The 26,228-nt window shown below is 40.1% G+C and overlaps 1 protein-coding gene across 1 annotated transcript in view; it reads left to right on the top strand.

The window, feature by feature from the left end:
• Nucleotides 1-26,228, top strand: part of SLC35F1 (solute carrier family 35 member F1) — a 366,249-nt gene that overhangs the window by 175,589 nt on the left and 164,432 nt on the right. The window lies entirely within an intron of this gene.

Below are 26,228 nucleotides of genomic sequence, written 5' to 3'. Positions count from 1 at the left end.
GGAAATCCTATGGCCTATGTTCTACAGGAGGTCAGACTAGATGATCATAATAGTCCCTTCTGGTTTTATAACCTATATGATGTCACCAAGGCCAAGAATTTAGTGAGATTCACAAAAGGATTGGACATTTATATAAAGAATAAGAATATCCAGAGTTGTAACAGTTAAGGGAAACAAAGAATATGGAAGGGATAAGGTAAACCTTATACTTCAGGATTTAAACCAGTCTATAACTATTAGGAATTGAGGATTAAGGATGAGACCTTGCTGGGAATTACATCCCAGCTGCCTCAGGTGGGTTTCTTCCACCTTTCTGTGAAGCATCTATACTGATGATTTTAAATGGGTCACAGGCATGGATTTTATCCATTGATACTGATGAACTAATATAGACCTTAATTAATCAGCTCCTCTTTCCAACATCTCTGATAAATCACTCAGTATCTACTTTTACAGACATGTATAATCTCAGGATAGTAAGGGAAAACAGGGACAGTTTGGATGGTTGTTTAGAAAAAGGGACTATGTTCACTTTCATAGTTGGATGAGTAAATCAAAGGGATGTATCGAAACGAAAAATGTTTTGGAACAGTTCAGTCTATAGGGATAGTGGAAAACTGGAATTAGACTTTATTGTATTCCTCCAACTCACTTCACCCCTTCCTAGTTATATAGCTCTAGTGAGTTATGGAGCAGAGATTATATAATATGACCTCTTTTCACATTCTTTTTTGTGTTCTTTTATAACACTTGTTACATTGCCTTTCAACACCCATTTGTAAAGTATATTAAGATTTTCACACTTCACTTGGTTGCTTTGCTATCTCTGGCTTTGGTGCTAGATTTTGTGGAGTATCAGAAGAAACATGTTTATTTGAAAATGAGAGAAATTTAGCAGCAGGTGGTTAGTCAAGGCAACAAGGTAGACGTGACAGAGACCTGGACTGAGAAGACTGGATTTGCTGTATACGTGTCTGTCCTCTCAAAATGCTGACAGTGTCAAGAAGGGAAATGCTTCTCCTGGGGCTGTGAAATCGGGAATTGAAATAATTCTAATTACATCTTAAAATATAACACAACAAGATGTGAACAGGGGCACTCTGGGTCAGTGACTAGATTGTTTTTCTCCCTCCTGACTGCTGGTCTCTTACAGCCTTGCAGCAGATTTAGTTCATAAAGGAAGCAGAAGTGGAAATTGAGAAGAGTCATTCTCCTTCTTTTCATTGGGATAGTCAGATAGAATTCTACTGATGTCTTCTTTCTTTAGACTGTGCATTTTCTTTAGACTGTGCATACCATTTGTTTTCCTTAGCACTAGGCACCAAGATAACCTTAAACAAAAGCTACTCTCTCTCTCTCTCTCTCTCTATATATATATAGTATAAGGTCTAAATACTCCTAATTTTACTCACCTAAATCAAGGAGTTTACTTGCATGATTAAAGCAAGTAGGATGTGACTGACCCACGTGCTTACGTACTCTGAACTATTCACACCTACATTGCAAAAGGTGAAATACCTATAACCTTCTGCCCTGGTGTCTAATGAAATAGTATAATATACTGATGCTTCAACAACTCTTTGAGACCATTTGAAACAAAAATTTTGATCCCAGTTTTGTGTCTTATCCTCAAAATAATCTTGACTTGGGTCAAACTCTGACAGATCATCCTGAGGGATGGGGCAATGGGACTAGTCAATATATACTGTAGTAAGAAAGAAACATGGATTCAGTGACATTATTCATGCTAAACACATACTGCTGATTCAGGAGAAGGCATGTAGGAACCAATTCTGAAAGGCGCTGAGCATCTCCTGCCAGTTGTTGAGTGCTTTTAACTCACATTGACTTCAATGGAAGTTGAGGGAACTTAGTGTATTAGAGGAGATGCCAAGCAGTGCCTCACGGGATCATTGCGTTAGAATACAAGTGAGAGTACTGCTATAGTTCTCTTCACATCTCTCTGTCTAACCATGGGCTGAGTGGAAATGAGAGGCAGACAGCATGAAAGGTAGCTGTAGAACTTGCCCTGTAAGGATGTATAATGGATCCTTTTCTTTTCTTTGACATTTTCTTTCTCAAGGATAAAGGCTAATAGCCATGATATGTGGAAAAAAAACATGTTTTGATTCTAATTGATTAATGATGTCCTTTTAAGAAATGGGGAAGGGGTTTATTCCATAAAGTCACTAAAGAACAATTTAATTGTAACTTCAGGTCAGTTTTTATACCAAGATCTAAAGGCTGGAGATTCCGTGGTTACCACAAGGGAAATTCGAATTGGAATGTGGGCCATAGTAAAGAGATGTTGTGGTCAGAGAATCATAGTAATGAGTGTAATCCTGGCCCCATTGAAGTTAGTGACAAAACTCCAGGTCATTTCAGTGGAGCCATGCTTTATTTAACCTGTGATGCGAAGGCCCTGCACAGTAATTAATTTCCAATTAAACCCTATTCTGGTGTTTTAAATAGGATTTTAAGTGGTGTATTATGCTGGCCCTCTGATTAGTGGTGAATTTCATCATATGTAACAGATTAATAAGAGAATGAGCATCTCGAGCATTCAGGTATTTAATTTCAAAGGCAGGATTATCAGATTATCTGTATCTCTAATAAACTTTCATACATTGGTAACATTCTTAACCTGCAATCAAGAAGCATTAAAAATGTGATGTGATATTCTTTCCTATCTTGGAAAACAATGAAAATATAAATTTCCAATCTGAGAAGCAAAATCCCTACCGATCAATATAAGCAAAGCATCACCACACATGAGAATTGACTTTTGGAAAGCAATATTTGCTCCACATAGCTGAAAGATCACTACAGGCAGATAACAGTAAAACCAAAGTTCCATTATTCTGTCGGAAAGCCATATCTCCTTAGGAATGGAAGTTTACTGACATTTGAAGAAATAATGTAGATCCCAACATTTTTTCATCTTCAGTGGAGTTCACTGCATTAAGCTTAAATGTTATTTGCACATTTCTCTGGCACACTGGTGAGTTTCTCTTTTTGGTATTTAACAATATGATTTCTTAAAAAGAGGTTTCTTAACATTTCCAGAAGAACACCTAAAATTTTCTACCTTGCAGTCAGCCATGTTTTCAAGACTTGTGTATTAGAAAAGAGCCTCAAAGTTTGACCATTTGTAACAAATGGAAACAAAAGGAGAAGTTGATAGTGATGAATATAAAGCAGAGACTAAGAATTGTAGAAAATTGATAAGGGAAACAAAAAGACACAAGAAGAAATCAGTGGCCAGAAGAGTTATGGGTAATAAGAAGGATTTTTTTCAAGTATATTAGGAACAAAAGTAACACTAACAACGGTATTGGCATATTACTAGATGGATATGGTAAAACTGTCAATAATAATGCAGAAAACGCTGACGAGTTCAATACAAATTTCTGTTTTGTTGGGGGAAAGCCATATATAGTTATATTATGATGATGGAATACTTTCCATGCTAACGGTAACTAAGGATGATGATAAACAACAACTACTGTAGATAGACATTTTAAAATCAGCAGGTCCAGATAACTTGCATCCAAGAGTTTTAAAAGAGCTGGTTGAGGAGCTCTCTCAACCATTAATGACGATTTTCTGTAAGTCATGGAACACTGTGGAAATTCCAGAGGACTGGAAGAAAGCTAACGTTGTGTCAATATTTAAAAAGGGTAAACCTGGATAATTATAGGCCTGTCAGCTTGACATCGATCCCAGCCAAAATAATGAAACAACTGATTAGGGACTTAATTAATAAAGAGTTAAAGAAGAATAATATAAATGATGCCACTCACATATTTTTTTAAAACAGATCCTGTCATACTAATTTGATATCTTTTTTAATGAGATTGCAAGTTTGGTTGACAAAGTTTATAGAGTTGATGGGATATACTTAGATTTTTGTAAGACATTTGACTTGGTGCCACATGATATTTTGTATCTTTCTAGATTTTTAATCAAAATCAACATGGTTCACATTTAATGGACTAAAAGCTGGCTAACTCTGATAGGTCTCAAAATGTAAATGTAAACAGGGCATTATCACTGAGCTAGTGTGTTTCTGCTGTGGTCCCACAGGGATTACTCCTTGGCCCTACACTGTTTAGTATTTTTATCAATGACCTGGTAGAAAACATTACTGATAAAGTTTGCAGAGGACACAAAGATTGGGGGAGTGGTAAATAATGAAGAGGACAGGTCACTGATACTGAGCATTTGGTGAGCTGGGCACAAACAAATAATATGCCTTTTAATATGGCCAAATGTTAAGTTATACATCTAGGAACAAAGATTGCAGGCCTCTAAAAAGAACCTGGGGATCATGGTGGACAATCAGCTGAACATGAGCTCCCAGTGCGACATCGTGGTCAGAAGGGCTAATGCAATCCTTGGATGCATAAACTGGTGACTATTGAGTAGGAATAGAAAGGTTATATTAAGACACTGTATCTGGCCACTGGAATACTGTGTCCAGTTCTGGTGTCCACAATTGAATAAGGATGTTGATAAATTGGAGAGGGCACAGAGAAGAGCCACAAGAATGATTAAGGATTGGAAAACATACCTTGCAGTGAAACCCAGGAGGAGCTTATATCTGTTTAGTTTAACAAAGAAAACATTAAGTGCTGACTTGATCACAATCTGTAAGTACCTACATGGGGAATAGAAATCTGATAATCAAAGGCTCTTCAATTAGCAGACAAAGGTATAACAAGATCTAATGGCTTGAGGTTAAAGCTAAACAAATTCAAAGTAGAAATAAGGTAAAATTATATAACAGTGAGGGTAATTATGCATTGCAACAACTTACCAAAGGTTGTGGTAAATTCTCCATACCAGGAAATTTGTAAAGCAAGATTAGATGCTTTTCTAAAAGATATGCTCCATTTCAAACAGGAATTAATTCAGGGACATCCTATGACGTGTTGTACAGGACATCAGACAAAATGATTGCAGTGGTCCATTCTGGTTTTATATAATCTATGGATCTATGCTTTCTTAATTGAAATGCCAAGGAGCACAAACTAGTTCAAAGAAAAAAAAATTAGAATAAGTACTTAGAGTGATTCTTTTCACTTCCATTTTCTTTTACTATATGTTAGCTATAGTGTTAACATACAGCTTCACAGGAAAAACCTCTTTCAGCAAAGAGGTTTTCTGAGTGCTTTCCTGATTGGCATTCTTGTTAAGCTGTCTCCAGATATCACTGAGCACAATTTGTTATGGTGTCATCAGGCTACATATCCTCAGTGGATTATGAGTTTTAGTGAAAAGCCGATTTCCTTGCATGGTAACTGTGAACTGCTTTTTTTCATTTTTCCGGTTATTCTGCAAGTTAATAAAGGGATTTTTCTTTCTTTTTCTTTTTTTTCTTCTAAATAATAGAGGGCCTTTTAATCTAGTTGACAAAGGCAGAAAAAGGTCCAATGACTAGAAGTTGACATTACACATGTTCAGACTAGAAATAAGGTGCAAACTTTTAACAAGAAAATTAATTAACCATTGGAATAACTTACCTAGGAATGTATGGGTTCTCCATCACATGAAGTCCTTAGCATAGAATTCATTTTAAAAAAAAATCCTGGTCCATTTTTGTCCTATGTTATTATTCAGTCAGAGCCCTTTCAGTTGGCTGGTGACAGTGTTTGGAAATGGAGACATAGGGTCAGTTTCACTGGTGCCATAATTAGGCACAACTCCATTGATTTCTTGTAATGTAAATTTGTCCTGTGTGGTATATTTTGATCTGAGGACCTAGGGGTTCATGTGTATATTAATAATACTGGGAAAGCCCCATGCAGATAGATCACAACTATAGCCACATAACTGTATCTGCAGGACAAGTTTATTAAAGTGAATGTTTTTTTTTAACACACATTTTCTGAAGGATATTCAGGAATTTGCCTGAAAGGCCAGAAGGAGGGTTGGAAAGCTGAAAAGAATGGACCAAAAGGAAGAGATCTATGATAAATGGACATAATTTTCAAATGCCTGATGAGATCGTATCCCATTACAGTTGTTTTCTCAGTCAGCAGCAGAGAGAATGGAGTGTGAGGCTTGGCATAAGCTGTGCCTGTGAAGCCTTAAAAGAGAGAAAGCACAAAGTTGTATCAAACTGAAAATCCGGGCAATGGAAGTGGCAGAAGCCCCTCCGTGGGGATCAGATTTTGGGGGTAGAAAGAGGGTAGGGCTGGAGGCACAGCAGTGGGATATAGGGTTGCCAACCCTCCAGGATTGGCCTGGAGTCTCCCAGAATCAGCATTGAAAGCAATCCAGGAGATTTTAATAGGATATTTTAAGAAAATGACATTACATCATGTTGAGGAAAAAATCTCCCAGAATATCTTCAGTCAGAGTTGGCAACCCTAGTGGGATAGGAGAACTCTCATTGTAATTGGCTGCCCAGCAATTACTGTGAAATGCCTCCTGAGAGAGAATTCCATGGGCACTGGTTGGCAACGGCGGACCCCAAACTACACAGCTCCCAAGGCAGTGTGGTGACTGGCAGGCAAGGTAGATGTAGAAGGTCTCTGCATGAACAACTCTGGCATTCACTGCTTTTGGTGGCTGAGTCCCCGCTACCACTATGAGTGAAAGGGGAAACCCCCTCTTACCCTCTTATGAAAGAATAGTTATAGTTTCTCTCTCTCTCTCTCTCTCCTCTCCCCTCCTCCTTCTGTGTAAGGACATATACTTTGCATTGTGATGATTTTCCTTAATTTATTAAAGCCATTTCTTTTAACTTTCCCTTCTACTCCTTCCACTTTCAATTAACCTTTTGGTTGTTCTGAGATTTTTGTCTTTTTGTAATAAAAGTGCTTCCCCTGTCTGTTCCCCCAGGCCCTGGATCAAATTGCTTTTCCTGTCACTACATCTGCAGAGGTAGAGGGAACAAGATGATCCTTTATTAGGAACATAAGAGGGTTAAAATAGAATGTAGCCTGTATGTTCTTTTAGCATGGCATCCCAAATCACATGCCTTAAGTAAGGGCTTTACCCAGCTCTAGTTGTGTAATTTACATATAAATTAATAATATTTGTGGTGGCACGTGTTGGCAGGACACCGAAATATTGCAAAAGGACCATGAAAGATTAGGAATACAGATGGGAAATAAGAAAGTTAGATTTCTCTTGGCGAAAACATCAGCAATTATATGTGAAGAAAAATAATCCTAAACACAAAATGAAGCTAAGTGATAACTGAGAGAGTACATAAAGTTAAATTACAAAAGAAAATGTAGACTAAATATCAGGAGAGGTTTCTGGACAGTGAGTTTTAGCATTATATGTATCAGATTCATGCCTAGAAGCCCCAACATACAAAGTATTACACAGACACATAATAAGATGGTTCCTGCCTCAAATAGTTTACAGGCTAAATAGACAAAACAGCCAGAGACTGGAGAGTAAAGAGGGGCACAGAGAGCTGAGGTAGTCTGAGGTCACACATAAGGTTAGTGGCGGAGGTGGAAATAGAATGCAGGGGCAGATCCTCGGCTATGACAATGTACATCAGCTGAGGATCTATCCAGAGGTCTCCTGCTTCCCAGTGTAGTGCCCTATTCTCTCTAGACGAGCATGCTGGGACAATCTCTTTAGGGAAGTGGTGGAATCTATTTTAAACTACTAGAGTATGGAATAGATGATAAAATGGGTCTTTCCCAGCTCTAATTTCAATAATTTGATGAATTTCTCTATAGCATCTTTCATTAAAATTGTATGAGAAAATGATTTGCAGGCAAATTAAGTGATTGACATAGATATTAAATAATAAAATCTTATAAATTAAACACAAGCACACAGTTAGTTATAAGATTAATGTCTCTCATCTCCTCTGTTGATATCTCTCAAACATCCTTGAATGTACATAACAAGTATTAGCAAAAGAAGTAAACATTTTTAAGTACCATAACACAGCACTGATCATATTCTGCACATCAGATGATTCTATTGCCCACTTTGGTGAAGTCTGATATTTCCCTTGAATATGTAATAGAAATCAACTAACCTGTCTTATAATATTTAGGGTCCAATTTTTATCCAGGCGTCAACTTGACTTCCATTTTCACATGCTCAGTCCTGTGCATGATGTGTATATATAGAAATATACACACACTTTATATACTGTATAATCTTTTGTGTTCCAAAAAGGAGACACAGTGGAAATTCACTTCTCAATTAGGGTCTGATCTGATGTTCAAAGATAACAAAAGATGCCCACCAACTTCAGGCAGCTTTGGATCAGATCCTTACCCCTATGCAACCCTACTGGCATTAACGGGGTTGCACAGGTGAAAAGAAGAGAATTTGACCCAAAGGAGAGAGGTCTATAGGGGGAAAACCTGTCACTACTGACAAAACTGGAAAAAGGTTATGTTGCACTTGTGTCTTGAAAAAACTAAACATTTGATTTATTTGGATCTCACTTTTGCCATGTCAGATGGTTTTCATATCTGAGTTGCATCTGCAAACCCTCTTGCTTAACCCTCCTTCTCCCTCTGCTCCCCTGCCTTCCCCCAAAAAAATCTGTACAAGAAGACTGAGCCAGACAAAACTGATTGAACAAAAGTTTGTCTCAAAACTTGAACAAAACTATTTGTGGTAGAGTAATTTAATTACAGTTCAATTAAATATCAGCATAATTCACAAGTAAACCATGGCACAATATGCAAAGCTAATGTGCTTCACCGATTTTATAAAAAGCAATTAAGTTGTTCTACAGCCCTGTATGCTCATTCCAAGATAATCTATTTCAAGCATTAACTAACCAATCTATTGGAGTAAAGAACAAAATGTAGGGTGCATACCAACACATAGCAAATATAACCTATTGAACATAATCTCTTAAGCATGTGTGTGCTGCACATGATAAGTGATATCATTTAATTCTCTCACCTCTCAGAGGAGTGTTTCTTCCCTTCTTTATTTTCTTGTCTCTCTTAAACTATGAAAGATTAAATCAATAGGAAACTAAACATATAATATTCAAATCACATTTAGTGGTCTGACAAACTCAGGCAAGGAAATTCAGAGTTAAGGCAGAAGTTCCATCCTTTGGTTATAAGTAGAGCCTTTAAATTCCTGTCCTGCAGGATAATAATGGCAGACGTTCGTCTTGAAAGATGATGGTGTAAGGGCCAAAGCGGTTCAGTTACTGTGTGTCATTCATGAGTAGCTAAAAAAGTCCAGTTCATCTTGCAGACCTGAAGAAGAGCTCTGTGTGGCTCAAAAGAACAACAACAGAAGTTGATCCAATAAAAGATATTATCTCACCCATGTTCTCTCTCAAATTCCTGAGTGACAGCCTTTGCCACAGGCGTAAGGTGAAGGGCCAGAGGATGAAGCCAGCACACTACTAGTACTTGAGGCCTGCTGCACTTTCCTCTTTGCTCTCTTCATTTCCTCTCTCTCAACCACCTCCCTTCAGCCTCTTCGACTCCTGCAATGCAGCCCTCCGGTGTGTCCTGTTGCTTGCTGCAGTGTCAGTGTTAAAAGTTTTCAAGTCCCTCTTGCAAATGTCCTTGAATGCAGGGTAAACACTATTGAATAATATTGAGTTCCTGTTTCTTTTTAAAAAGATACTACCCATAGGTATTACAGAGTGTTGATGCTATAATAATAATAACAGTGATAATAATTATTATTATTTTGTTATGCTGGTGACTAAAGTGTGCTAGGCACTGTACAAACACAGCTGATGACACAGTCCCTACCCGGAAGAGCTTACAGTCTAAATAGGCAAGACATACAACCACCCATAGACAAGCAACATACAAGGAAAATGGTGATGTTAGGGGCATTTTCTCCCTTTTCCCCTTGCTTGCACTCCCCAATTTCACCTCCATTTCTTTCCTCCCATTTTCTCCTCTTTCCAGCTGACAACCTGCTCTGCTGTTGCTGGACTAACGTGCCTTCCTTCTGCTCTCTCCACCACAGAACATGGATTCGGGCTCAGTATGAGAAGCTAGGAGGGAAAAAGCAAACTACTCAGATGATGCTGATGCTAATGAAAGCATCTGTATGTGTCTGTGTGTGTGACAGAGGCAAAAGAAGCTTTGCTTGAGAGAAATGTGTTTAGTGACCAGGACACATCTCTGTTTTTCAGTGAGCTTTTATTAGGTTTTGGAGATGTACCACAAACAATTTTGAGCAATTTAAAATAGGTGTCTTGTAGTGGAATTTAAGATAATTCTTTATATTACTCTGATTTATACCACTGGCCCACGCTCAGACACCACAGACGAAGGCTTTGTAAACTCTTTGGGCAGGGCCATGTCTACCTCTGGGTTTGTGAAGTGCCTATATACTGTCACAGTGGGGCCTGGACAATATATACACTCAATCCTCAGGTTTTCTATAGTGGAGGTTGGCACATCTGAAGTGTAAGGAAGCAAAGATGGTGTAATGGCACCTCTCTGTCCACCATAATCCCAGGATCACCATGAGCCTGATTCAGCTCCCATGATAAATTAGTGCAGCCTAAGGGCTGTTCAAATTTACACCAATAGAAGCATCTTCTTTATGATCCATTCTACTGTTCCAGGATCCTAAGAGGATATTGGCCTCTGGCCCACCACCCATCCTCATCATGCCATCTACACCACAGAGGAAGTGAGAAATGTAAAGCATTTTTACACAACTCAAAGATTCATCCACCTGGGGGAATCCTTGGCTGCCACTTTAAAGCACATTTTGTGTCACTCCAGTGTCCCAGGAGGGAGGACTTCTGTTCTCAATAAGTCGTCATTACATGATTGACAACAACTCAAGTTGTTGCAACCAAAATGTAGATCCTGAGATTGTGGAGGAATTGCAGTAAAACCAGCTGGAAAGTAGTGAATGTAGATAAATAAATACTCTATCAGAAGGTCAGACTTGATTTATCTCCTACATGAAGACCATATACATCTTATTTCTTCAGCGGTTTCATTTTACTTTAAGTGAGTCATCATGATCATCTCTTGGGTCATCAAGTTCTTTGGTGTGATTATCACCACAGCACTGTCCCACAGGCCAGGAGTTACCCTGAGTTGACTCTCCAGAAATCTGCAGCTGACACCTTCCTCTGTCACCCTTAAACTTTGTGTGTATACTAAGAATAAACCCTTTTAGACACATTGCAATTTTAAACTCTATTAAAAGCAGCAAAATGAGATCAGTGCCCTAATTTTTTTTAATGTGTGTTCCATCAACGTGTGTCAAGTCTGTAATACATTTTCAAAGCTGTCAGAAGGTGTCATGCTGTCTCACTTTATTGAAAGGCAGGGAGGAAGGGAGAGATTTATCTTGGCGCTGAAGGGGAAAGCAATAAACCCAGACCTGTTTCATTCTTAACTTGTACCTAAAATTGAAGGTCTCTCCTTACTAAGAGAGCAGAACTTATTTTTAGTAATAGACAAATTATCTATAATTTTGGTTCCTGCTCACGATACTTTTTTCAATTTTTGCATAAAATAGGAATTTAAACACAAAATCCTGACTGTGGACTTCCCGTTATTATACTCTCGTTAATGGTTTCTGCAATAAAATGACTATCTTTAGTATGTGTTGTGAGGAAAGGACATGCTGATCCTGTGGTGCAAACAGTAAAAACATGTAGTCTAGCAGTCCTTTTTTTAGAAACATAGGATCCGTTTATATGCTGCACTTGAAGGCTCACTATGCACAGTGTCAGAGAAGCAGAAAGGACGACCACGATTTTCCACAGCAGCTAGTGATTTTGTGTGCCCAACTTGAGACCACTTTGAAGGGGCTGGGCACCCATTCTGTGAAAATAAGGCTCCTTTACGGTGCCTCAATTTGGAAACCCAAAATCACTAGTCATTATTTTTAAACGTTGGCTGAGGTCTCTAAGGTAACAGAGACCCAAACCATTTAGGGGTTCCATTATCAAAATCATGAAAATCATTGAATTGCACATGAAAACAAACTCAAAGCCAGTACAGATTTAAAAGCTTAAGCGTAATGTGCTCCCTGAGAGAAACACCACTAGGCAAAGCAAGAAGCCATGTTCGGTACTAGCTGAGGTTTTTAATTTGTCTTCAGGTGTTTTCAGGTTGTAGTAATCCAGTCTTGATGTGAAAAGGGTAGGAGTAACTGGTGAGGTTCCCATCTGAAAGGGAAAGATATGTCTTTCTTGCCCAGTGCAGATAGACTGTTGGCCACTTCTGTCATCTGAGTGTTCAGAACAGCAGGAGATCCAAGAAGACCCTGAGAAACAAAAATTTCCCCCAGGGAACAAACCTGAGCAGTAACAGGCCTTAAAGATTCAGATCATTTGGATACACTTTAGGCATCCAAACATCTGAAAGTTGTAATCAATCTACACTTGATATCTTGTGTTCCCCACAAGCTTCATGAGGCAACAACTTTGAGGATTATTCCCTTCTGAGAGGCTGCAGAGAAATGAACCTTCTGGAATAGCAGCCAAAAGTAGAAAATCGTGAAGGGAGACATGGAAGCAGGGCCCTGAAGAGGCTAGGTCAGAATTAGCCACAGGCATACAAATATCTCCTTTGAAGTGATTACTGACTGGGGAAAGATATAGTAGCAAAAGCTGCTTATTACCAAACTGGGACCCTCTGTAGACCAGACTTCAGTGAAATGGTAAACCTCTTAGGTTTTTCAGTGTGCAGTGGTATAGCTAAAGGACAAACTTTCAGGGTGCAATTTAAGGATTTCCGCCCCCCAGGTTTTTACCTATTTTTTGCATATGGCTGGTGGCAGAAATCTGCTGGAAAGAAGTTTGAAGCCAGTGTAAATTGCATATGCCTATCTTGGATTTTGACTCCATTGGGTACTGATTTCAAATAAATATAAATAAAAACACTATCAGTAACTTCCCAAAAGAGTGTAATAATTATCATAAACACTAAAAATACTTTCCACTAGTCAGGCAAAAGACTTAGATGTAACAACAATCAGATCATTAAATTAGATGGATATTTGCAAACCATCATACTGGTCACTCTACTTATACATTATATCCTTCCCCCTATTCCTTATGTTCTTTTGTCTATTTAGATTGTGAACTCTTTGGGGCAAGAATAATCTCTTAGGGTATGTCTGTACTGGAGCTGGAAGGTATAAATTCTAGCGTGAATAGACATACTCATGCTAGCTCTGATTGAGCTACCATGCTAAAAATAGTATAGCTACAGGGCGGAAGGACCAGCAGGAGAGGATAGCCACCCAAAGTACATACCTAGTGTCTTGGATGGGATCAGATTTGAGGCCGCTGGCCCCTCCCACCACAGCTACACTTCTATTTTTGGTGCTACAGCTCATCAGAGCTACCACAGGCATGTTTCCTTAAGCAGGGCCGGCTCCAGCTTTTTTGCCACCCTAAGCGGTGAAGCGGGAAAAAAAAAAGATAAAGCCGATCAGCGGCCCTTCGGCGGCAGCTCAGTCACGCCACTTCATTCTTTTTCGGCAATTCGGTGGCGGGTCCTTTGCTCCCTCTCTTCCTCTTCAGCGGCAGCTCAAAGAGGAAGAGAGGGACTGAGGTACCCGCCACCGAATAGCCGCCGAAGACCTGGACATGCCGCCCCTTTCCATTGGCCGCCCCAAGCACCTACTTTCTTCGCTGGTGCCTGGAGCCAGCCCTATCCTTAAGCAGGAAATTATACCTTCCAGCTCAGTGGTCCTTTGGTGCTATTTTACTGCAAACTAATAATAAAATAATAATTAATAACAAAAACACCAAACACAGTGTATTTGTTCATATAAAAATCCCTCTTTTTTAATGTACTTATTAGCTCTAATTTTCTAAAAATCAGCCACTTCTTTATTAAGTGAAAACTTGCATCTATACAATTTGTATCTGTCACTTTTTGAACCTGTGGCTTTGTCCCACACAATAATCTGAGCAGTAGCCCTGGGAAGGTATAAAGGATACCATTCCTCTGGGGTCAGAGGCCAGCAGCTGGCTGGCTGATGAGCCCTGCAACTGCACCTGGGAAAAAGACCTGCAACTTAATTGGCTGATCCTCATAAAAGAAGGCAGCGGGAAACAGAGGGGGGAGTTGGAATACCTGCTAGAAAGCTGTGGGCCCAAAGGGCTGTGGCTAGAGCAATCATAACAAGGAACTGCTCCAAGAAACAAATGGGCAGAAGGGAGGCTGGGGGAAGTCTTGTTATTACTAAGGCTCTGAGGCAAGAGCCAGGAAATTTTGGGTTGATGTCTTAGAGGGGTGGAGGACAGATTTGGGGAAGGGATTGCTTACCCTGTACAGACAATGAGGGAAAAGTCTGTGAAGCTTTGATCTTGTTTTCCTAAGAAGGCTTGAAATAAAAGGGAGGAGGAATTAATGGATCCCTGGATTCTGTGAGAGGGCTCCAGACAGAATTTCCCCAGTGAGGGAGCTGGCTCAGCAAGAGCAAACCTGGGTCCAACAGGAATGGAAGAGGGTGCTGTAAAATAGACCCCAGTCCTTTACATGCCCCTTCAGCTACTTGGTTGTGGGTAAGCGTCAGGTCATTTGAAGTGCTTGTACTTAGAGTTATGCATGCAATAAATTTTACATTTTAAGAAAATTCAAGCACAACATTTGCAACTGCAAGTTGCACCAGCAAAGATTGTGACCAGGGCTCAGCACATCTGAAAATTTCCTTCACTATGTTGGTATGCAGCTTATGTAATTAAGTGAAATTTTCTCTCGGTTCCATGACTAGCTACTTAATGTAATTTCTTTCTCCTTGGCATATACACACACCTCCTTGCAGTGCTTTTGATCTTTTCCCTTTCTGAGAGGGTGACATCTCCTATTTCTTTTAATTTATGAGAGAATGGTATGTGTAAGGTCAAAATATTCTGACTCACTCATATTTGGGGAAGTATTTGGGGAGATGTGAAAGATAGTTCTTAGAGCTGGGAAGAGTCACTACAAAACTTTTTTATTGAGATCTGAAATTACACATAATCACTGTGATGTTTCTTTTACTGTGTGTGTGTGGGGGGGGGTAGAATTCTGTGCCAAAAAAAATTAAAATTTTGTGCATAATATTTTAAAATTCTGTGTATTTTATTTGTCAAAATAACACAATATAATCACACCAGTTTCAATGATTTTGTAATATATTTCAAAATATGTATGTCTAACAATACAGACAATAAAGATTCAGGAAATGTTTTTTGACACGAGATTCCTTTCTAGGCATATTAACACAGAACTTGATGTATCTTTGTTTACAGTTATCTTCTGTTTCAGTGACATTAAATATTTCATTTAAACAAAGTCATGTTATATAAAAGTATTGTAACAACCTAGCCTAAAAGGGCAGTAGCATTCTTAAGGTTACTTTTGTGTCTATCTGTCATGTCTTGTTCAAACTTCTGTGTGTATTGTAAGATTTTTAGGTCACGCCATTGTAGAGGGAGGAGGGTTGGTGAGGGTTAGTGGTAGTTTAGTTGTAGGATAGAGGGTGCTTAGCATGAGGAAGGGAGATCCAGCGTACTATGTGTTTGGGTAAGTATGTGAGGGGGGAGGGGAGGTTGGGTCATGTACATGGTTCGCCAGTCAACACCCCTCCATCTCCAGAGGTGGCATGCATGCCCCTTGCCAGGTGTGGATGGGAGTGCTGGGGTGGGAGCGAAGGGCAGAGGGTGGGTTCAGGCTCATGTGTGGGCAAAGACATTGCGTGTATACATAACTATTACATTTGAAACATGCAAAACCGGAAAAGTGAGCATTTTGGTGGAAATCACAAATTCTGTCTGAAAAAATAAAATTTTGCAGGATACATTAATTCTGCACAAATTCTGCATTGCACAATGGCGCAGAATTCCAGCAGGAGTATTCTTTTTCTATGTAATTTTCCAGGACCACAGCTGGTAGCTGGGACCACAATAAATTAGGTCACATGTACCTTCTCTGCCTGATGAATCAGTCACATTTCAGCTTGCTTCCCATCTGAGTCCTAAATTGGAAATGTTTTTATAGGTGATGAGTGTCTCAGTAGCTGTGATGCTGCTTGCCTTCTTCACTATTTGCTGTCCCTTAATATTTGTAGGAATAAATCTGTGGACCTGCTCCTCCACAATTTTAAACTGCACTAGCCCATTATGCAGTTGTGGCAAAGGGGAACTCGCAAGAGATGTATTTGTAAGGGCACTGGTGAGCTTCCCCCCACCCCACCTCTGGGAATTACCCACACTTGTTACTACATGCTGTATACCTTCTAGAAAAATGGTAGCTGTTGATCTTAGCTGATTGGAAACTTTTTAAACTATTGCTCATTTTATCCAAAGACATTCATCACTTAGTGGAATCCAGTTTTACCACTTTGCTGTATTTATAATGTCCTGAGCTTCAGGCATAAAAGTTGCTGGCAGTGAGATGAACCAATGGAAAATGACAGAGCTTTATTTCCTCTAAGAGGCAGATAGCCATCAGTTACTTTACACGCTATTTTCCTTTCAGAGCTAACAGCTCAAACTAGTTCATTTACAATAGAGTAAAAGCTGATGTTAACAACCTCACATAAGTCTGTGTGCTTTCTTTTTTTAATTGTAATACCGGGGTGCTTAAACTTTGCCCATCTAAGGGGGCTGGTAGTGTATTGTCTGAAGCCCAAGGGTGTACCTATTTTTGATAAAATTTCAGCTGCTCTCATCTTCAGAATGGAGAAACTACAAATTAGGGAAGTCATGTAACCTTTCCATCCCTCTGCTGACCCATCTGTAAAATGAATGTTACCTATTTCAAATATGTGTTCTTTACTGATTAGAAAGCATTTCAAGATCCATGACTGGAAAAGCAAATGATAATGTTAGTTATTCCCATTAAGATGGAGATTTTGATGTGGAATCTATAGTTTCAATGGGACAGACTTCTACATCAATACTACAAGGACAGTTGAAGGCTGAACCATAGATTTTTGAGTTACATTTAGATCTAGGAGACTAATTGACCTCCAAAAAAGAAAATTATCATTGTGCTGGACAAAGGGTCTACGACTTTGCATCATGCACTACCAGATAAACTACCAAGAACCTAGGGTGACCAGACAGCAAATGTAAAAAATCGGGACAGGGGGTTGAGGGTAATTGGAGCCTAGATAAGAAAAAGACCCCAAAATCAGGACTGCCCTGATCTGGTCACCCTATAAGAACCATATGTAAATAACCTCCACTAAATCACAGGCTTTGGAAATAGTCCTGCTCTGGTCTCTAGATAGCCTAATCTACAGAAAGTCTCGAGTTGACAGACAACTGTCAATTTTAAAACTGAAAGTATTATGGATTTTAGGAATAACCTACCTTTTCCCGTGAAGAGCTCCTTGGTAGGATGTCTGTTGACAAGTTACTTCAAAAAATGTCTGATTCTGCCTAGAATAGACTGAATTCAGGGGCACTCTAAATAAGAGCCCTACGGGCTTCTCCTTGCACTTTCTTTTACTGTTTTTCAACATGCTTCTTGTTTAAAAAAACATAATGATGAAAAGTGCTGTTTGTGTTTGCAGTCATAGCAGCAGATTCTCCAGTGCCATGGAAATGCACTGCAACTGTATGTAAGGGGAGGAGAAAGATCTATGTTTTCAGGGAACAGCCTTACACCATTTACTTGTGTGTGTGAAAGAGAGAAAAAACACAAACTTGTTTAGATACAAGCTCACTAGTGGAAGTCCATTTATAAGAATTACAGCACAGTGAAACATACAAGAGAAAGGAAACATTTAGGAAATCTCCTGTCTTCAGAGATTGTCCTAAAGATTCCCCAAGCATATTGAAGTACACATTTCTGTTCCATCTCCATTACAAGGTCACCTCTGTTAAGCAGTTAATTTTTTTTTGTCAGCCCCTTCGGTGGCCATTAAAGATAGGTTTCAGTGCACTGATGAAGGAATGAAGTGTTTCTAAGACTCAGTTCTCATTGTCCAAAGCTAAGGTGACAGGAAGGAGAAGAGGATGACTTGGAGAAAGTAGTGGCAGGAGGGGACAGAACAACCAGTGCAATGAAAAGGAAATTGCTGACCCACCTCTGACCTTCACAGAAGAGCTCAAACCATTTGGAAAAAGTCCTTCCTAATTTAGATAACAGTAGAAAACAGAAGACTAAAACCTCTTGGCTAATGCTTTATTCTAATAGCAATTTCCCACTGTGACTTTGTTGCTTTTCCTTAAACTTTAGTCTGTGATTCAAGGCCTAAAGTTTTTCAGGTCATCTTGGTGATCAAAGTGCCAGAACAGCAAAGAGTCCTGTGGCACCTTATAGACTAACAGATGTATTGGAGCATGAGCTTTTGTGGGTGAAAACCCACTTCGTCGGATGCCTGTAGTGGAAATTTCCAGAGGCAGGTATATATATGCAAGCAAGAATCAGGCTGGAGATAACAAGATTAGCTCAATCAGGGAGGATGAGGCCCTCTTCTAGCAGTTGAGGTGTGAACACCAAGGGAGGAGAAACTGCTTTTGTAGTTGGCTAGCCATTCACAGTCTTTGTTTAATCCTGAGCTGATGGTGTCAAATTTGCAGATGAACTGTAGCTCAGCAGTTTCTCTTTGGAGTCTGGTCCTGAAGTTTTTTTGTTGCAGGATGGCTACCTTTAAATCTGCTATTGTGTGTCCAGGGAGATTGAAGGGTTCTCCTACAAGATTCTCCATTCCAGGACAGGATGACCCTCTCGGAGGTGTATTGGAATGTTTACATCAAAAGATTACACAAGTAACCAGTCAGAAACTGACATAGCAAAATCCATAGACTTCAACAGAGAAAAAAGATTATAAGAACAGGGTGCTTTGCCATGGTACTTCGGGTTTGTCTTGCCACTACTCCAGGCGCATCGGATCGTGACCGACAGAGCCTGGCTTCCCTCTGCAACCAATCTGGCTGGCCACTAGATTGATCCAGACTCTGGACTGGTAACTATAAGCATCAGCTGGCAGGACTGTGTGCATGGTGTGTGATTGAAAAGCATATTCTAACTGTTGTATTCTCAATAAGTTCGGCTTTTTTGCCTTCTCCCCTATAAAGATCCCATGTGCTTCTTATAAGTATAACATTGTAGACCTCAAAATAAGGATTCAGTTAGGACTTAAGTGATAGAGAGGCTTGTATTGACCTTCTCCTCAGAGGTGAACTTCACTCATTGAGTTTTATGTAAATATTTGAGTAAAATTCTTACGGTGTTAGGTAGGATCCAAGCTTTGCTATTTCACTGTCCAGTGATGGCTATTACCTATGATTCTGCAGCTCTGAAAGGTTTATTTGTGCCACTGTCAGAAGTAAAAGAGGCCTTTAAATATTAACCTTATAACAGTTACAGTTACACAGGGTATTGCCTAATGTAATCATTGAGAATTAACATGATGAGAATAGTTGATTAATATAATAAATATATTATAGGTGCCAACTCCATTAACTGTTAACAGCACTTACACACATAAATCTGCTTGCTCTTCATTGCTTTCAATGTTTTATTCTTGGAAGTCGTGATCACTTATGTAAATTATCATAAGCTGATACAGATGCTTTAATGTATTAACAGAAGATTTCTGCTATAAAATTTGTGTTGCTGGGAGAGATGTGGAGGTTGAGAGGCTTGTATGTGCCATCTTGCAGGATTTCTCCCCTGTGTAGTGCACACATAAGAATGGGGTAAAAGTAAGAATGTATAGGGGAAAACACTTACTAAATAGATGCAAAATCTCTCTCTCTCTTTCTCCCTTTAGGTATAGCCAGTATCAAATCAAACAGAACAGCTGAGAGGCTTTCATGTGTGCCAGACTGAAAATTATTAGAAATCTGTAGCCCCAGCTTTCAAAGATAACTGGCCAGTTGCTTTAGTTGGCATAAAGAAGGTTTTAGAAGCATCCTATTAATTAAACTTCTCAGGTGCCGCATATGCATATAAGGTGAATGTGGCAATATGTTGTAGAAATGTCTATTTTCCTGATCTGTCCCTATTTAGGTCTGGTGTAACACTGGGACCTAAGAGCTCTTCCATACTGCAGCAGCAGCATCCTATTTTCATGTTGACATTTGGGTTTTCAAACCATACTACTTTCCCTTTCTTTCTGTGACAGAGTGACAGAAAAGTCAAAATTAAAGATGGGTGCCTAAAGTTAGGGTGCTACGTCCATATTCAAACACTTCAAATAAAGCTGGTCTGATAGTCACAGGAGAACATGAAATTCCTAATGAACTCAGACTAGAATTTTTAAGATAGTGGTCTCTTTTCTTCTGCTGTTTATATTAATACATTAAAGTGCCCTCAAGTAAAGCAGTTTGATAAAACCTTGCACTCAAATGAAATACATGCCCTCATCAATTTTAATCTGTGTTAACAGTAACCAGTCTCCAAATGAGATCCTTCTTTCCTTTCAAAATACATCCTTATAATATTTTGATAAATAACTCAGTCTCTGAAGTATATTACTACCTCAATGCCTGTTCTTCCACCATACTATGAAACTATTATATAGACTGCTGCTAACCTGGTAAAGACTCAGGTCAGGAGAGAATCTGCCAGGCTCAGACCCTGGCTAGCAGATATTGAGTTATGTTGAGGGACTGGTACTTTTCAAATCTCTGGAGATTAAAAGTACCAGGAGTTTTCACCTTCTAAGGTATGCTCTAAGGGATGCACTGGGGACCTAGCAATCAAATGGGACCAAGTGAAAAAGAGAAGGGGGGAATCTGTTAAGAAGGAAATTGACCTGGATGGTTCTCAAAATAGAATTGTCAATAACTCAATGGAAGTAAACATTTCACAAAACAAATAATCAGGGTTGAGTATTCAAACCCTTCAGCCACTTTTGTAGGACATTGGTTCAGCAAAAAAGGGTCAGATATCACTAGCACAGTATGCTGCCCCTATAAGCAGTTCAGAATGTAATCCCACTTTGATGTTGGGTCATAAAAGGCATTTGACTGTTATGGAGAAGAGTTGTACTGGTCTGCTGTTCAAACTGAATGCTGTAACGATATCACCTTTGTCACCTTTGTCTGGCTTGTCCTCATCTGTCCCTCCACGAACGCAAGTCAACACAACACCATTCCGTTTTGTTGCGAGCATGTTCTTTCCATTTCTGGCCAAAGTTTTGTCATGGGATCAGCCCAACGTGTTTTTGTTCTGCCGAGCAGTTGCTTGTGGTCTCTGGGAATCCAGTCACTGATGTGGGTTGTCCATCTATTGTCTTGCCTGTGGGGTACCGCAGCTACAGGGCACAAGGGCTGGCACCCCAAATGCACTGCTGCAGAATTCTTCTGCCAAACAAGCCACACAAAGCAGAATAAACTGGGAAACTGTAAGACTATGAAAATTTGAATTGCATGAGAACCTGAGGAAATCTAACAGCTATATGTCATGTATGGATGTACGTGCCAGGGGCTGAGAAGCTAACCTTAGAGAGGTTTGATATTGGAATTTCTGCCTTTAGGGTTTCCAATGTCCACATGACTGATAACTGGGGGGTAGGAGGAGGAGGAACAATTATAGAAACACCAGTATGTCAAAGTAGCAAAGAAAAAAAAAACAGTGCATACCAACTGCAAGCACAGAAGTTTTAAGCAGAATAAAATGGCTTCCTGTGCCAGGCTTGGGCTGCCTTCGCCTCTCTCACTGGTTTTACACTGATGTAACTCCCTTAACTTTAGTAGCATTAACTCCTTTACACTGGTGTAAATGAGATCAGAATCAGGCCCCTTGTGAATTATTCTAATTTATAAGCCATTCTGATATTGTCTCACAGCTTTCATCTTCTTCTGGGAGTTCTAACACAGTGTGTGGCTTTTTAAGCTTTCCAAATGGTAGTGCAGTGCTTAGAGTTTAGAGGATGAGACGATGCTGAGCTGTGATTGTACTAAAATTGCAGAATGGCAGGATATTGAGATTATCCTGGGAAGAGGATAGAGTTTATAAAGAATTTTTTTGCTTGTATCTCCTTCAAAACACCATAAATCAAACTCAGCATATTTATGGGTAGCTGCCTCCACTAGATGGCTTGGGTGTGATTCTGGCTTTCTATCCCACTATTCAAGATATTGCTGCCATCTCATGAGTAAAACTGGTACCAATAAATTGCCAGTGTTGGTTAGATTGAAATGGATTTATGCTGTTTCTAGAGGGAGTTATGATTATAATACAGCACTGAATTCAATTGGCAGCAAGATATCAAAGAAGTAGGTCCTAACTTGCCTCTTCCAAGCATCATTGGAGGAGAATCATCAGTGTGAGCTATTCAGCGGGAGAGTAGAAAATCTTCAAATTATTTTAAATTCTAAAGTCTTAATGTGGACCAGTGGAGAATGAGGTGCCCCCCTTTGCCTGAGTGGGAAGAGGGAAAGAGCTTATGGTGATTTGCTCTATTACGACTTTTAAATGGGATAATGGGTAGAGAACTAGAATACACGAATAGTAAGAGTAGGCTCCAAAACTGGGGAAACACACCTAAAGCTCCCTTTCCTTCTTTAATGTTTTTGTAGTGAGTCTCTGATGCTGCATACTGAGCCCACCCCCCAATCAAAACCTACTACTTTTCTTCATCTTATGAATGAGTAGCACTTGCTTAATGGATGTATACTACTGACGGCTAACAGAAGAAGCTGTTCTCTTTGTGACATACTCTGTATGTATGGCTGGAAGCATCAAAATGAACTTCGAAAAATATTGCAGTTAAAACACAGGGGTTCTGAAATATTGCATATCACAGTACCCAGAGAACGTACTAAGTAATTGTTGGATTTGTTTGGTGGTGCTTTTTCTAAAGAAAGCAGTAGGTTTTCCACTGACAAAGAACTAATTTCTTTTCAATGGTTGTGCCACAGTCTTTGGGTAGGCTGCCCCTTCAGAGACACTTTTCAGTCCCTTCCAAGTGGCAGGCCCATGCTTCTACTTCTCTTTGACCCTGTGATCCAGCTGGACATTTGGTTACGCCACACTAGTTGCCAACCATGTGATCCAGCAGGCCCAATGGACTTGGCACCTGCATGAGTTCCCTTCAGGAACCCGTGGACAGTAACAGTATGAAGGAGCACAGAAGCAGATTCTTCAAAACAGAGTATGATTTACAGGGGCGGCTCTAGGAATTTCGCTGCCCCAAGCAGGGCGGCACGCCGCGGGGGGCGCTCTGGCGGTCGCCGGTCCCGCGGCTCCGGTGGACCTCCCGCAGACGTGCCTGCGGATGCTCCAACGAAGCCGCGGGACCAGCGGACCCTCCACAGGGATGCCTGCGGGAGGTCCACCGGAGCCACCTGCCGCCCTCCCGGCAACAGGCAGAGCTCCCCCCGCGGCATGCCGCCCCAAGCACGCACTTGACGCGCTGGGGCCTGGAGCCGGCCCTGATGATTTATATGCAGAAAGTACACAGCCCTCAGTAAATGGATGTAAAATAAATACAAATGGTTTCCTACACTTGGTGCCCCCTTCAGGCCCCTGGGTCAGGCTGACTTAGCCTTTGTTTACGCCTTTCTCTTGGTGGCCAGTTACAGCTTCCCCACTGCAAACCTCTAATTCACAGTCAGTGTTTCTGTGTCAGTCTGCAGCCAGAGACAACTTCCTCCTTTTCTGTGGGGTGGGTCCTTTCAGTGACCAGTGTCTTTTGATCTCTTCAGATTCTCAGCCTTGGCAAACAGCCCTGTTGCCAGGGTTGGGGCTGAGGACTCCTCACAGGTGTAAACCTGGCTATTGTGTTTGAGGGGACACGCCTTATCTAGGTCACTGTGCTTTTACCTTTTCTGCCTGGTTTCTTTAACCTTTTTAGAATATAGGAACGGCCATACTGGGTCAGACCAAAGGTCCATCCAGCCCAGTATCCTGTCTTCTGACAGTGGCCAATGCCAGGTGCCCCAGAGGGAGTGAACAGAACAGGTAATCATCAAGTGATCCATCTCCTGTCGCCCATTCCCAGCTTCTGGCAAATCTAATTATTGATCTAATTATGCTTTCAGGCAAGATAATATCACACACACACTGAGGGGCATATGACATTTATAAAAATATTTCCCAGTTTTCCACAGTTTAAGTATTACCCTAAAACTGAAAGAGAGGTTACTGAGTCTGTCAAAATCCTGGAGCTAAGTACTTTGTATTAAATCGCTGTTGGTAGGAAGAATAAAAATGAATTGGAAAAGTTGTCCCATAAAGCATTTTCTGCACAATGAAGGTGTTTAACTTTGCTACTGGGGCCAACCAATCTGTGCATCATTCCATATCATTGTGTGTTGTGTTGCTTCTGGATAGTGGCTGACATTTCCACCAATTAAAAAAAAAAAGAGATTTGTGTAGTCCCTGTGTTAAAGGGTCAGGAAAAGTTTCCATATGCTTGCCCAGCCAAACAAACAGAATAACACATCTTCATTTGAAGGCGTTCACCATGCCAGCAGCCTGTTATGTTGTTCACACTTTTAATTTCTCTTATTCAGTTCGCTCCCTGCAACCAGCCCTCTGTCAGGGTTCATTGGTGATTCACTGGTGAGGAGTGGAACTGGTAAAGCCTTCCACTTATGATTCAAGCAGACATTTCTGTATTTGAGGTAAGAGATTTTGAAGAGTGGTGAACAGTCTTAGAAGAAACTACAGTTACTAGAATGGCCCTCCCTACTCAGGAGATCTGCATTCCGTGTTCATTTGAGCCATTTCTGCACATTATTAAATACAAGTATTGATTAATGTTTATGCTGCAGAGCCAGAGCAGCTATCAAAGAGCAGGCTGAGTTCTATTCTGCCTCACATGCCATCCACAAAATGATAAACCAAGTTCTGATTGGAGGAAGAACACAATATAACTTTCTAATCCCAGCTTGAGTTTGCAGCACTAGCAATTAAGAAGACAAAGTGGATATGGAAGTCATGGAGAGACTAGCTATCCGTAACCCTTCAATCTTGTTTGTACAATCCAGTATTTTGAGTGCTGATGCAATTTAAGGGCTACATGATTTTTCTTCTATGTTCAATAAAGGCATGACCATTTAATGATTAATAATACTTTGTTAAATGTTAACACTATGTTCATTACTGTAGAAGAGAGTCCCTGCACAGAAAAGCTGACACTCTAAATAGAAAATAATAGAAATGAGAGATGGAAAAGACCTTGTAGGACACCTTCCCCCACCTTCCAACCAGTGCAGTACTGTATAGTCAGAAAGCTGTGTGGTCAGGCTCAGAAGCAAGACTCATACAAAAGAAAGGTGGGAAGCAAAAAAGGAAGCTGGACTATAAAGAGGATCAATGGCAAGTAGGAGGCTAACAGACTTCAGCCTTTCTCCCTTGAACCACCCTACTTAGTAGTACTCTTACTTTGGAGGTGGAATATGCCAGGGGAGAGGGAAGCAAAAACAGTAGGGCTTGACCATGTTGTTTCTGAGTGCATGATATATTGCAGCAGGGTATGGCTATATGATTTTAGTCTTCATTTCCTAGGTTAGAGAAGAACTTCCTGTTGCTCTATAGCCCTAATTATAACAGACTTTTTTGTTAAAGTGCTTTAAGGGATTCAGTGACTCTAGGTACACGGGTTTTATTTACATTGGTTATATTCAAAAGGTAAATTCTGTTTAGAGATAATATTCTGATCCACATCCAAACTGTTCCCAAAGTTTGTGTACTTTCAGAGGAGGAGTCTTGATTCTTGCCCCTTCCATTGCACTTGTAACTGCTTTTCTGTCTCCAATGGGAATTCCAGCTATGCGGTGGAGGCAATAGTAAGAGTTGATTTAAGGATGTTTAATAGCAAGGGTTGCCAATTTTGGTTAGATGTATTTCTGGAGATTTCATCACATGACAATCTTTAATTAAAGATTAATCTGTAATTCCTGGAGACTCCCGGCCAATCCTGGAGGGTTGGCAACCCTATTAATAGCAAATGCAAGAGTTGACTACTTAGCAGAGATGAAAAGCTATTCTACTGCATCACCTAGGGGCTGAGGACAAAGAATTAACTGAACACTGACCCATCTGTAGCTACAAAGACCAACACAGAATGTGCAGTTGCACTGAAAACATCAGCAGAACTGCAAAGTAGCCATTAATATTGTTACCGAACGTTATATTCAGAAGTAGAGGACATCCTATAAATAGGACTGTAGGCAGTTGTAGAGGTGTCTTAAGAGAAGAATTCTCACTTGTGAATTTGGTATCATGCAGGATGAAATGTTAATGAACCAGCTGTTGGAAAATATTTCACTTCTACATAGACAGAAATGACTGTTGGCAGAACTGAAGCTTATCCTGTGGATGGCAATGATGCTGACATAAAGCCCTGCCAAATTAACCAGTTAC

This window comes from Mauremys reevesii, linkage group 3 (genome assembly GCF_016161935.1).
Source record: "Mauremys reevesii isolate NIE-2019 linkage group 3, ASM1616193v1, whole genome shotgun sequence".
In the NCBI taxonomy this organism is placed as follows: domain Eukaryota; kingdom Metazoa; phylum Chordata; order Testudines; family Geoemydidae; genus Mauremys; species Mauremys reevesii.
Note: the sequence above shows the minus strand (reverse complement) of the source record. Positions and strands in the feature narration are given on the sequence as shown.